General features: G+C 41.3%; 1 protein-coding gene across 1 annotated transcript in view; it reads left to right on the forward strand.

The window, feature by feature from the left end:
* Positions 1-14,881, forward strand: part of grm3 (glutamate receptor, metabotropic 3) — a 262,901-nt gene that overhangs the window by 107,375 nt on the left and 140,645 nt on the right. The gene's annotated exons all lie outside the window — the stretch shown is intronic.

The following is a 14,881-nucleotide window of genomic DNA, read 5'->3' on the forward strand; positions in this document are numbered from 1 at the left end:
AAGAAAAATTGTATTTCGTGATACATTCAATTATTTATACTGATATTCATGTTGTTATTAGTTATTTATTTCACTTTTACAGTACTTTTATTTAACTGCGTGTTTGTTTATTCAATTTTGTGCAAACTGTTCCACCTTAGAGATGCCCCTTATCGTTTTCCTCTGTGCAGCTTCACATGCTGCTTTGTGTTTTTTTTAGGTGTTGACCTGGGGCCTCATGCATAAATGGTGCATACGCACAAAAATATTGCATACGCCGTTTCCATGCTCACATCGCAATGTATAAAAACTAAAGCCATGCACATTCTCACGGCAGCCCTCCCCAACCCCCTTGCATACACACTTTTCTGCTCGGTTGTGCCCACTGGTGGCACCCAACATTAAGCAGTGCTACTGTTTCTGTGTGGTCTCCCTTTTTTCAGATTTATCAAATACACCAAAATGAATTGCTTATCACTTGATTGTCATCATTCTGTAACAATACAATGGTGCACGGAATGAATGAACAGCACTGTATGTACATGTTTATTATACTTATGCTGTCATATTATATATTTTTAATTATTTTTTATTGTATTATTATTGTTGTTATTTTATCATTTTATAGGAAAATAAGTTTATGGAGAATTTCCATATTGAATCTAATTGTTCCATACAATGACAATAAAATAATTCAACAGAAGAGATTGTGTATTTACAGATGACGACGACTGGCTTATAAATCTATTTAGATTTCCAAGAGCTATCTTCTTGGAGCCCTGTGCTGTTAGAATACTAGGATTTATAGTTGATATCATTTTTAAGATGAAATGCTATTGAAGTATATATATTACATTTTACAGATAAATTGTTCACTTCATTCAACTAATTTATACTGTTAATAATTAAACATGTGAGGATGCGGTGGTGCAGTGGTAGCAATGAGCTGGCGTTCCATCCAGAGATTGCTCCTGCCTCATGCTTGATGCTTGCTGGGACTGTCGTGACATTTGTTTCTTCACTGAGTCCCTAATTTTCTTTCTTTTCTCTGTGCCCTAATATGCTTTTTTTTATTTCGGGCACTGTGTGACTTTTTGAACTTGAAATTTTGAGTGTCATTCCATCAAGTTCCTTTCGTTGTTCATACCACTGCCTAAGCCACCAAAAAGTATGCTTTCCCTGAAGTTTCTTTTTTCAGGTGTTTTTGCCATTGCTATTTATATTGATTTGCATATTCAAAGTGGACCTACAGTAAATGCTTTCCAGAGTGCGCTTCCTGTATGACAGTGTCTCCTATCTTGTATCTATAATTTATGTTCCTTTTGCCCACATGTAGCACTTTGCACTTTTCAAGTGTTTGCACAGTTCTCAAGATTGTCCAGGTCTCTAAATTATTTTTGCTGCATCCTCAGTATCTGCTGATCATCCAATTTTAGCATCTTTTGCAAATTTCACAAGTTTACTACATACACCTGAATTAATGTCATTAATACAAATTAGAAAAAGTATCAACCCATGGACAGGCACATGAAGGACTCCACTGATGAGCTTGCACCACAAGGAACATTCTCCTCTTATCTGTATTCTTTGTCTCCTGGTGGTTAACCAATGTGAGATATAGTTTTCTAGGTTAGCTGTGATGTCTACAGGGTCTAGTTTCAAAATTAATCTTCGGAGTGGGAAGTCTAAGTGAATTAAGTGTTATACTTCATTTTTGTAAACTATTCTAGAAGCCAGTTTCAAAAATCTAAAAGACTGGGTTTGCAGGATCTTCCTCTCGTTTTATTTTCATGCAAGTACTTTTGTAGTATTTTGTTAATATTGTTTCCATAATTTTAAATGTCTTAGAAGTAAGACTTAATTGATCTGTAATTACCAGGATCCATTTGGTCTCCCTTCTTGTAGACTGGAGTCATATTTGCAATTTTCCAGTCCCCTAACACTTCTTTCTAAAATTACTGCACAGAAACTGTATGCCTAATAAGGTTTAAAGATGACGTCTTTCTTTTCTTTCAATAGAACAAGTAAAATCCCATCAGGCCTGAAGGTTTTATTAGTCTTGGAGCACATCTATTTTCAAATCTGCACACCAAGGCCTTGATTTTACTTCTGCATGAGGCACTCCTTTTGGTTATTAGTTTACAAGTACGTCAGTGAAATTTTTATTTAGTTCATTTTCTATTCCCTTCTCATTTTCAGTGATTTCTTCTTTTGTGTCCCTGAGGTTTCTTAAATTTTTGCTTACTGTCTTTTTACTGGAGTAGTGTTCAAAAAAATTGCTTGCTGTTTATTTTTGCTTCACTAGCAATTTTCTTTTGTGTTTCTGTTTTGACCTTTAAATGCTGTTTTGGTCTCTGGTATTTATCTAAGTAACACTTATTTGTTTTTTAACTGTCTTCTATGGTAATCTTTTCAGTTTGTAATTTTTCACTGAACAAGGGCAGGAAAAGGTAAATAAATAGATAAAAGTAAAGCATAAAAAGCAGCAAAAAGTACTGTTAGCATCCTAATAATTTTCTCCATGTTTGTGGGCATCTGTCTAAGTTTCATTTAATCAGCATACAAGTAATGGCTTCTTTTGATGTTTTCTTTTAACCGGAAAAACATCAGATAATGAAGTGTTAATGGATAAAGCAGACTAAGCTTCTTGTTCAAAGACTTTGAGACTAACAGGAGAATTAATGGCAAGAATGACAAATGCAGCACAATGAAATAAATTGTTCCCTTCAAAAAACTTCTGCCCCTAAAATCATTGTTATATTAATTTTTGTTGTTGATACAACAGTTTCAAATTCTTTAGACTATTTTAATTTTTTCATAAAGAAAGAAGGCAAAAGTGTGATTTTAACAATACTATTTATCTACTGCATGATGAAATGCTAAGGTCTGTGTCCAGTCCCTCAGAGCAATCTGATTGGTCAGTTTGGCTCTGGTGACTGAAGAAAGGAAGTGTGAGTGTGAGACAAAGTGGAGGATTAAATGTGTATGAGGCACACCAAGAGAGTCGCCTTAAAAGACGGCAAGTATAAAACCAGATTGGAGGCGAGAAATGTGCCTTACAAATAAGGAAAGAGTATGAGACACAGGCTTTACAGGAATACGCTCAAGAGAGGGATTGCAGGTGAAGAGTCATTCATACGTGTGCAAATATGAAGAAAAGGCACTGAAGGTACATGTAGTTTAACAACTTTCTACCACTTATGCTCAGGTTGCATGCGGGCTCATCCTAACCCCTCTCAGATACCAAAGCAGCAAACCTTTCAATCTCATTAAATCCCTGTGTTATCAAAGTTTCTAGAGGCATGGCAGGACATTTCGAGGAAAGTTTTTTACCAGCAGAAAGTAAATTTGTGATATCATTACATTTTTAAATAATAGAAGACATGTCCTGCAGAAACTTAACTACAGGTAGGCATCATCAACGTTAAATATGAAGCACACAGCTCAATTTGCATTTACTTAATATAATATAATCCACTATTGTTACAGTGTTGTATGCACATTTTAGAGATTTAGTGAAAGGTGCACCTTTGCTATGAGATCGTGTAAAGATAAACACTTAAGCTTTATAAATCAGAAAATTAAATTCTTTGTTTTCTACTGAAGAATAGGTAGCCTGTAGTTAAATGAGCAACCCATCTGTCAAAACAAATGTGTAAAAGCTGCCTTACATGAGGAGGTGTTGGCTGTAAAAGCATAAAAAATATGAACTAATTCAAAACACTACAAAACCAAAAATACAGGGCAGTTCCAGCATTATTATAAAAACCACTACATATGAACAATAAATAAATAAAGCCAATGTCTTACTTGCAGTGTCTCAGCAAATCTGGTAGTGGTTATAACAGTCACAGGTGCGATTCTGTCCTGCTGTTTCTTCAGATTACATGCAGTGCTAGCGCTCAGCCCATCACTAGCTACTGTGAACACTGCAAAATGCTTTCAGTTATTTGTGTTGAGACTTCAATTTTTTGACTTTTCACTCACATTTGAAATCTACAATTATTCTGTCCCCGAACGCCGTATTAGCAAGGCTTCTCTCCCAAGACCCAATCTGTACGCAGTGTGTGTCGCCCCACTGGTTGTAGTGAACTTGGACAGATAGTTTACTCACCAAGAAGTCAAGGCTGAGAATCTATATACTTTAATGTAGATTTCTTGTCAGAAATAATACAAGTATTAGGACGTAAAACCATTGATAACTTGAAGGTAAAAGGACGATAATTTCCTTAACCTAAATACAATATGGTGGGAACTAAAGTAAAAACAAAAGCAGCGCCAATAGCAAAAAGGGAGGTAGGGACATACCAAATGTATTAATTAAATGGGGGTGGAGGTAGGAATGTACCAAACAGTTTAATAACAATATTAACACGGGCTGCTGTAGCAGCACACTCCCCGTCTGGTATCGTCAGATAGCACCATTAATCTTGAATATTAACATTACAAGAACAGCCACAATCAACAATAAACCTTAAATGAGTTCTCAGATTCAATAGTCACAAGTAAAACCTTTTGTAACTGAAGATGGCAGAGATTGGTGTGACCTCTGAAGGTTCACGGTACATCAGCCGTGGTGGGACTGAATTGGTCTTTCTGACGAAGTAACAGGACAACTTCGGTAACTGGTCTGAAGAAGGTCTTAACAGTCCCATCTATGGCAATCTTTACTTCAACCTTGCGGACCCTTCCGTCATCACTGGGCATGGTCTTTACAATAAGACCCATGGGCCAATTGATCCGATGAGCTTGGTGATCCTTCAGTAAGACCAAATCCCCTTCTTGAAGGTTAGGTATTTGTACTTGCCATCTTCTGCGGTCTTGTAAAAGGTTCAGATACTGTTTTCTCCATCTTTTCCAGAAGCAATTGGCAAGGTGTTGTACACGTCTCCACTGGCTTTTGTGAAGGTCGTGGCTGTCAAAGACTCCATGTGGAGTTGGAATAATCCCAATTTTCTGTGTCAAAAGGGCAGCTGGGGTTAGAATAACGGGAGACTCTGGATCTGAAGAAATTGGGCTTAAAGGTCTTGAATTAATTATTGCTGTCACTTCAGCAAGGAAAGTAGTTAACACTTCGTGAGTCAAGTGAGAAGGGTACACATCAATTAACATGGAATCCAGTATCCGTCTTGCCATTCCAATCATCCTTTCCCCTGCTCCACCCATATGTGAGGAATGTGGTGGATTAAACTTCCATTCACAACCCGGACTGCGCAAGTGGTTTGCGATACGCATGGAGTCAATCTGTAACTCCTTGCATGCACCAATAAAATTTGTTCCACAATCTGACCTTAAAACCTTCACTGGTCTTCGGAGAGCATTAACCAAGCTTGAGGCGTCCATTGATTCGATCACTTCAATATGTACAGCTCGTACACTTAAACAAGTGAACATCACTGCCCACCTTTTATTATTAGCTTGCCCACCACGGGTTTTTCGTGCTGCAACTGTCCATGGTCCAAAAACATCAAGCCCAACGTAGGTAAAGGGCGGTTCTGTGCTCAGCCTATCAACTGGTAGGTCAGCCATTTGTTGATGTTGTTGCCTACCCCTTAGTTTTTGACACTTGACACACCTGTTTATAATGGTGGTGATTTGTCTTTTTGCTCCAATGATCCATAATCCCGAGACTCTAATGGCACCTTCAGTGAGGTGTCTTCCTTGGTGGGAAACTTGCTCATGATGATGTTGAATAAGCAAGGTGGCTAGGTGGTGTTTATTTGGAATTATTAAGGGGTTCTGCTCTTTCCCAAGGAAGCTTGCTCTATTCAAACGACCGCCCACTCTCAGCATGCCAAGATCATCTACCATGGGATTCAGTCTAAAGAGGGGACTTCCTTTGAAGACCTGTTTTCCAGTCTTAAGACATTTCATCTCTTCTGGGAAGGTTTCCTCTTGTACGTGACGGATGATGTTTATTTCTGCTAGCTCAAGTTCTGATATACTTGGTGGCTCCTTACACATGTGCCATCCATGGCAGTTCTGTGGCTTGTTTGTTTTCTGGAAACACCGAGTGATGTGGGCTAAACAAGCCATTGTGTGAACAAGTTTTGTCCAAGAAGAGAATCGCTTGAAGCGGCATGATCCAAGGATTATGGCTGAGTGAGTCGTGGTTCGCAGAGAGATAACTTCGGGATGAATTTCAGGATCATTATCTGGATCTATGAGATGATAGGTACTGGAAGATATTGCAGGAGGCCTACATAGCAGAAACTCTGGTCCCGAGAACCAGGAAGACTTGGCAAGAAGAGCAGCTGGGACTGATCTTGTAGCAATGTCTGCAGGGTTCATGTCAGACGGAATATACTGCCATTGTTCTGGTTTGCTGGTCTTCCTTATACGCTCTACTCTGTTGGCAACATACACATAAAATCTCTTGGTGCGGTTATATATGTAACCCAGCACGACTTTACTGTCTGTATAAAATTTGATAACATCAGTTTTAGTGTCCATCTCATTCAATAGGAAGTCGGCCATTTCTACAGCTAATGTCGCACCACACAACTCAAGTCTGGGGATGGTATGTGCAGGTCTTGGAACCAGTTTGGCCCTTGCCAACAGAAACCCTACATGGGTTTGTCCTTCAGGATCAGTTGCCCTAAAGTAGGCTACTGTAGCTATGGCTTCTGTGGATGCATCTGAAAAGACATGGATTTCTCTATTTTGACATATTGTCAGTGAAGCAGAGAAATAACAACGTGGGATATGAAGCTGTTCTAAAGCCTTTAGGGATTCCTTCCACATCTCCCATTTTGGCCTTAGGTTCAATGGTAATGGTGCATCCCAGTCTCTCTCCCCATCAGTGAGCTGCCGGAGTATTGCCCTTCCTTGAATGGTCACAGGAGTCACAAAACCTAGGGGATCATACAGGCTGTTTACTACGGACAGGATTCCACGTCTGGTAAATGGCCTTTCGGTTTGTGAAACTTGGAAAGTAAAAGTGTCAGAAGTCACTTCCCAGTGTAGGCCAAGGCTTCGTTGGATAGGTGGTACATCCACTCTTAGGTCTAAGTCCTTCAAATCCTTTGCATGGTCATCAGGGTGGAAGGCCTTCATCACATTGTTGCTATTGGATGTTATCTTATGAAGCCTAAGATTGGCCTGAGATAAGAGCAGTTTGGTTCTCTTGACCAAATCGATGGCTTCTTCGGCTGTTGGCAAGGATTTAAGTCCATCATCTACATAGAAGTCTCTTTCTACAAACTCTCGGGCATCTGAGCCATATTCTTCCTCTCCTTCTCTAGCTGTTCTTCTAAGCCCATATGTTGCTATTGCCGGGGATGGGCTGTTTCCAAAAACATGGACTCTCATACGGTAGTCTATGACTTCATCACTGATGTCATTGTTACGGTGCCAGAGAAACCTGAGGTAGTTTCGATGATCTTTCTTAACGATGAAACAATGGAACATCTGTTGGATGTCAGCTGTCACCGCAATGGGTTCCTTCCTGAACCGTGTAAGCGTTCCGATAAGGTTGTTAGTTAGGTTTGGACCTGTTAAAAGTATGTTGTTGAGAGATATGCCTCTGTACTGTGCACTTGAATCAAAGACTACTCTAATTTGTCCTGACTTGTGAGGATGGTAAATGCCAAAGGATGGAAGATACCAGCATTCTTCACCTTCCTTCAATGGTGGAGCTGGTTCGGCATGATTGTTGTCCAGTATTTTCTGCATGAATGTTATGAAATGCTCTTTCATCTCTGGTCGGTTCTTCAGTGTTCTCTTAAGTGAAGCAAATCTTGACACCGCTTGCTCACGATTATTGGGAAGAATGGGCCTTGGATTGTGGAAGGGTAATGGAGCTACCCAACTGTTAGAACTATGTTTACAGAATTCCTGGTCCATAATTTTGATGAACTCCTTATCTTCAACAGAAGGAGCTACCTTATTGTCGTCGCTGGTGGTCTGGAAAACTGTATGACCAAGATCGTCTTCAGGCATCACCATACCAAGCTCTTGTATGTTATCAAATACCTGTGTGTGCAGATTAGGTCTCTCTTTCACGAAATAGTGGCATGGGCATTGTCTGAAGTAAGAGACACGCCCCCTTCCAATCACACTTGTCTTATAAGAATGGATGCTGCAAGGTCTGCGTGTTTTATTTATGCAGACATACATTTTAATGGCCTTCTCTGGTTGTTCCTTGTGGAACACCTTTACAAGACATATTTTCACACAGGATCTTCCACAAAGTCCTTCTCCACATACCTCGGTACATTTAGATGATACTGGCCTTGGCACTTCTTCAGAGCTCTCCCCGCCATGCCTGGAGAAGGGGATGGAGTACTCTTGGGAATCTGGATGGAGCGCAGTAACATGCTGGTCGCTGCCACACTCAGAGCATTGAATAGTGGCCTTACATTCTCTGGCAAAGTGCTCCATTGAAGCACAACACCTGTAGCAGATTTCATGCCTTCGAAGAAATTCCCTGCGCTCTTGCATGGGCTTCTCTCTGAAAGCACGACACTTCTTTAGAGGGTGCGGTTTTTTATGTATTGGGCAGTAATGGTTGGGATCGTCAATTTTCTCTTCTGTCACATCCTTGCTGGCAGTTGATGTGTTGTCTGAGATTCCAGTCTTACGAACGGAAATAGTGCTCCTTAGGTCCTTATGTCTAGCACTCAAGTTCTCATACCTTGCTGTTGTTGAGCTTGGCACGTGTGCTTCATTCATTGAGAAGCTTGGATCATTTTTGGCCTTGGCAATCTGTCTAACAAATTCTGAGAAAAAGGAGAAAGGTGGAAAGGAGACTTGATGCTGCTGCTTGTACTTGGAACCCACCAAAGTCCACTTCTCTTGAAGATGGTATGGCAGTTTTGCCACCAAGGGGTTAACACCATGAGCAGTATCTAAATAACTGAGACCGGGTAGATGTGGATCTGTTTTAGCAATTTCAAGTTCAAGAAGAAGGTCACTAAGTTCCAAAAGCTTGCGGTCATCCTTGTTGGACAATTTAGGAAAGTCCTGTAGTCTTTTGAATAAGGAAAGCTCAATGACTTCGGGGCTTCCATATGTTTGGTTTAGTCTCTCCCAGACAAGGGTGAGGCCTGTGGATGGATTGTTTATATGGACATTTTTAAGTCTTTTGGCATATTCTGTCGATTGCGGCCCAAGCCATCTCACCAGTAGATCTAGTTCTTCCATAGGTGAGATGTCTAAGTCGTGGATTGCTGTCTTAAATGTGGATCTCCAGCTCCTATAGTTTTCTGGGAGGTCATCGAACCTTGTGAGACCAGTATTGATGAGTTCTCGGCGGATCATGTACCTTGCAAAGTCCGACATTTCAGCTCTTTCTGATTTCATGCCCACAGGTATTCCTTGTGGATTACTGTAGCTGATGGCATCTGGATCGTGCTTAGGTACTAGTGGGGTAAATGAAGTTGCAGATGGATTCAGCTCAGGTTGTCCAAAGCCTGGGTGTCTTACGACATGACTCATTAAAGAAAACTGAGTCTCTGGAAGCATATAGCATTTCCTGGGAGGTTTAACGAAATTCTGATTATCTGCATCTGGGAAAGGTCTTGGCAGTGCATCAGTAGGTGGTATGAGTTTTGAATACTTGTGGGGATTCATGGTACTCACAATGGGGTGTGGATTAGAGTGGTCTTCCCTACTGGGTGGTGTGGCATCTTCTGGCAGGTTATGTGCTGGGGTATTGTATGTAAAGCTTTCTATTGTGGACTTAAAGGCATTGTCAGTATTCTGATCTAAGACAAACTGGTAAGTTCGTTTTACGGGATCTTCTGTGGTGGTCAGCCTGAGGGGATGGTTGACTTCGTCCTCTTCCTCTACGGCCTCTTCCAAAATACTCAATTTGGCCAAAGCTGCTGCCTCCTCTCGTTGCGTTTGGAGGACCTCTAACTGAGCCTCTGCCTCTGCTTGCATGCGGGCTGCTTCTGCCTTAAGGGCTGCTTCCTTTTTAATAAAGGCAGTCTGAATTTTAGCTGCCTCTGCTTCTGCACGGGCTAAAACCAGTTGGTTGCTTAAGTCTGATCTCTGGGAATTTGATTGTAGGGATCTAAATGATTTTCTAGAGTGCCTAGATGAGACAGAATAGCAGGATGCGGTATCATTAAACTGCCTTATCCTATTTTTTAACCTTGACTTGACTTCAAGAAATGTGATGTGCCTTTGCTGATCAAGGAGAGTAATGCTATTTAACTCCTGTAATGCTTCTTCCATGTTTATATTTAACAAAAAGGCAGAATACTTCTCAAAATGTCTTTTATAGTTCTCATAGGTATGTTTAAGTCTCGCAAACAAGTCCTTTAATTGCTCTGGACTGTCACTGGCATCATCAGCAATGGCAATGCAATGAATAGTTTTGCTCCATAAATCTAAAAGTCTGTTTGACATTTCTATCCTTTGACTTTCAAACCCTTCTCTGATTTTTAAAGATGGCTTAACTGTGCGTTTAGGTCGGGCAGACAGTTCACCTTCTATTCCAATATCATCTTCAGGTGGGAGTAATTCACCTTTTGGTTCCTGGGACTCCAATTCTAGTGAATGCGCTGATTCCTGCTGAGACATACTGCGATGAGGAGTGCTGGGCGGGGCGGGGCCGAGCCGAGTGCGAGCACGCAGGGGTCACGGAAAGTTCAGCAAAACAGCGGCGCAGCAGTGTCGGCGCGAAAGTTCCAGCTCCTTCGCTACGCAGTGAGTCAATAAACAATGATATTTATACAGAGCCCTTCAACTGCGTGAAAATTGAAAGTAAAACTACTAAGTAAACTGAACAAAGACAAAAATAGCAAGATAGTCTCCGTTTGAGCTGTCGTTGACTAGTAGCGTTTAAAGAGTTCAGCGTTTTAGGTATAACGAAGACAAGTACTTAAGGAACAGTTCTTTGCTAGTTCAATTCAATTCAATTCAATTCAATTTTATTTGTCATTTAGCAGAACATCCAAGATGTGCTGCAGAACGAAAATACGATGCACAAGACATTAATAAAAACACATAGTTAAAATCAGCCTACAATAAAATACTAAAATGCTTCATTTAAAAGACGAACGGCAGTAGGAAAAAAACTGTTTTTAAACCTGGTAGTTCTACATTTCAGGCTGCGGTACCTTCTGCTTGAGGGCATGAGGGAAAAGAGTTCAGAGGCAGGATAAGTAGGGTCTCTAGAAATCCGCACAGCTCTGGCCAGACAGCGTTGTTTTGCCAAATCTTGTACATTAGGCAACGGGGCTCCAATGATCCTCTCCGCAGCCCTCACCACTTTCCTCAGTGCTTTCCAGTTCGAAGCGCTGCAGCTCTCCTGCCACAGAGAGCTGCTGCTGGTTAGCACGCTCTCTATGGTCCCTCTGTAAAAAGTGGTGAGGACTGACTTACTGAGATGGGCCCTCTTTAGCCTCCGCAGAAAGATCAAGCGCTGGTGAGCTTTCTTGATGACGGAGGAGGTGTGCAGGGACCAGGTGAGGTTGTTCGTCACATTTACTCCCAGGAACTTAATAGACTGCACAATTTCCACAGCAGTGTTCTTAATGTAGACCGGGATGTGTATCAGCTGTTTCTTCCTGAAGTCGATCACCAGTTCTTTTGTTTTTTCGACATTCAGTATCAGATTGTTTTTATCACACCATTCCACAAATGACTTCACCTCCTCTCTGTAATCCCCTTCCCCGTCACCTCGAATGAGACCCACCACTGTTGTGTCGTCCGCATACTTAATAATTTGGTTTGTGCTGAACTTGGCACAACAATCGTGGGTCATGAGCGTGAAGAGGAGGGGACTTAGAACACACCCCTGTGGAGAACCTGTGCTCAAGGAGATGGTATCTGATTTATTCTTTCCTACCCGTACGTACTGTGGCCTATCCATTAGAAAGTCCAATATCCAGTTTTGCAGAGGTATGCCCAGTCCCAATGGGCCCAGTTTGTTGATCAAATTCTGAGGGATGATGGTATTAAAAGCCGAACTAAAATCAACAAACAACATGCGGACCATAGCGTCTCTATTCTCCAGATGTTCCAATGAAAAATGGAGTGCAATAGATATGGCATCCTCTGTGGCACGGTTGGAGCTAGTTGCCCCAAAGTAACGGAGTTAGGAATATATACAGCAGTCTTTGATTAGCCCCAGGCTTGACACGATCAGGCATTAGAAATCCGTCCTTTTACTATTCTGTCCCCGAACGCCGTATTAGCAAGGCTTCTCTCCCAAGACCCAATCTGTACGCAGTGTGCGTCGCCCCACTGGTTGTAGTGAACTTGGACAGATAGTTTACTCACCAAGAAGTCAAGGCTGAGAATCTATATACTTTAATGTAGATTTCTTGTCAGAAGTAATACAAGTATTAGGACGTAAAACCATTGATAACTTGAAGGTAAAAGGACGATAATTTCCTTAACCTAAATACAATATGGTGGGAACTAAAGTAGAGAAAATCCAAGCAAAATGACACCTTTTATTGGCTAACTAGAAAGATTACAATATGCAAGCTTTCGAGGCAACTCAGGCCCCTTCTTCAGGCAAGATGTAATGTGGGAACTAAAGTAAAAACAAAAGCAGCGCCAATAGCAAAAAGGGAGGTAGGGACATACCAAATGTATTAATTAAATGGGGGTGGAGGTAGGAATGTACCAAACAGTTTAATAACAATATTAACACGGGCTGCTGTAGCAGCACAACAATTGTTTGTATTGATTTCTACCTTGTGACCAATGCTGCCAGGGTGTGTTATAGTTTAACTTCAACTTTATTGTCATACGTACTCAGTACAATGAAAATCTTATTCTGTGAGTCCTCCAACAATAAACAAGAATACACAGCAACAGACAAGAATACACAACAATGATGAAAACTATATCACTTATGACCTTAAAGTGATTAAGTAAGCTTGATATTAGTGGATAATATTATTTATAACAGAAAATTCTGAAATGTATTTCTAGCCAATGGGCATTTTTACTGATTCTTTATATGACGAGGCAATACTGCATGCTTGCTCTGATGCCTATATAGATAGATAGATAGATAGATACTTTGTTAATCCCCAAGGGGAAATTCACATGCTTAAATAAAGAGTGATAAAAACACAGTGCAAGTTAAAAAGTGCAAGGTGGAGAGTGCGAGGCAGGTATAACAGTCAATAACATTGTATAATGTTAACATTTACCACCCCCCCACACCGGTGGAATTAAAGAGTCGCATAGTGTGGGGGAGGAACGATCGCCTCAGTCTGTCAGTGGAGCAGGATGGTGACAGCAGTCTGTCGCTGAAGCTGCTCGTCTGTGTGGAGATGATACTGTTCAGTGGATGCAGTGGATTCTCCATGATTGACAGGAGCCTGCTCAGTGCCTGACGCTCTGCCACAGATGTCAAACTGTCCAGCTCCATGCCTACAATAGAGCCTGCCTTCCTCACCAGTTTATCCAGGCATGAGGCATCCCTCTTCTTTATGCTGCCTCCCAGCACACCACCGCGTAGAAGAATTAAAAATTTCGTGGTCTAAACGCAAAATTTCTTTTAGTTTTTTAGACCCGTTTGTATGTCTGTCTGCTTTTCATGAGAGAACTACTTAATGGATTTAGATCAGCTTTTTTTCTATAATTTGCTTGAACATTCCATTGATTTTGCAACTTTCTCATCGCGCTAAGTAGTTTGCTTGAACATTCCGGTTGATTTAGCGATTTCACTCATTGCACTAAGAATCATAGTTCGCTTGCAGGAGCGATATATATTTGCGCTAATCCAATCTGAGACAGAGGCTGTGGGCCGAGGGGAGGGGGAAGAGTGACGTCAGGAGTAGAGAGCCGGGCGGGGCCGTCCTCACTGTCCTGTTTCACTAATACGCGGGCAAAGCCGTGGGAGATGAGTAGTAAGTAATAAAATTGATGATCTAAAAGGCAGAAATTTTGCTGGCCCAAGACACAATTGTACACAGGGATTTAACAGAGCAGTTTCCATTGACTGAAATAAACAGGTCACGCAGCTATAGCAGGACACAGGAATATTCAAAGTGGACAATCTGAAGTATGTGGCAGTCCTATTAATTATTGCTATAGAAGGTGTGACAGATAGGGGGCACTGTCATCCCCTTGAATCCTCAGACCAGACGCCAGACACCACATAAAAAGTCCAATAACTAAATTTATTGTAATAAATGTGCACAAAGCACCCTCCACTCCACAATACTCCAATAATAAATCAATACAATCAACAATAACAACAATCCTCCACTTCCAGTAGCTCAGTCACCTTTCCTTCCAACTCAGCTCACAGTCCTTTTATAGACCATGACCCGGAAGTGCTTCTGATCCCCCAGTCCATGTGATTCTTAGCACTTCCAGGTCAGATCAAAACTCTTTTCTTCAGCCCGGAAGTATATCATCTCTTCCATTCCCGTGATTGGGAAGTCCTTCCAGGCTATATGAAAAGTACAAGTTCCTGGGACTCCCTACAGCGTCCCCTGGCAGCCCCCACGGTATCCAGCAGAGCTGTGAAGAAAAACTCCAAGGTCCATGATGCCCTGCTGGAATTCGGGGCACCTCCATGTTGCCGGGAGGGCTCCATCTGGCGGTGTGGGGGTATTGGCTGCGATGAACTGCCGGCCATATACCACAAAGTCTAAAGGCAATTTTATTTTGTTCTAAATGAGGTATTCGCTCACCTGTACATCCATGTTAAGTGATGTGACAGTAAAATTACTTGACTTAGAATGACAACTGAAGTTCTAATGTGCTTAAGTTTTACAGTTCATTGAAATGCAGAGTATTTCACTGTGACACAGGGCAGTTGTGACACTATTTTGTACCTTTGGTGCGAACTGTTTGAATGATCAGTTATAAAACCACTAACATTTGAGCATCAGTCATTTGGAAAAAAACTTCTGGGGAACTAATTTGTTGCTGTGCAGTGTCACCAGTTTCTGTAGAAGCAGGATGACATTTTTGTAAT

The sequence above is a fragment of the Erpetoichthys calabaricus genome, chromosome 1 (assembly GCF_900747795.2).
Source record: "Erpetoichthys calabaricus chromosome 1, fErpCal1.3, whole genome shotgun sequence".
Classification (NCBI taxonomy): domain Eukaryota; kingdom Metazoa; phylum Chordata; class Cladistia; order Polypteriformes; family Polypteridae; genus Erpetoichthys; species Erpetoichthys calabaricus.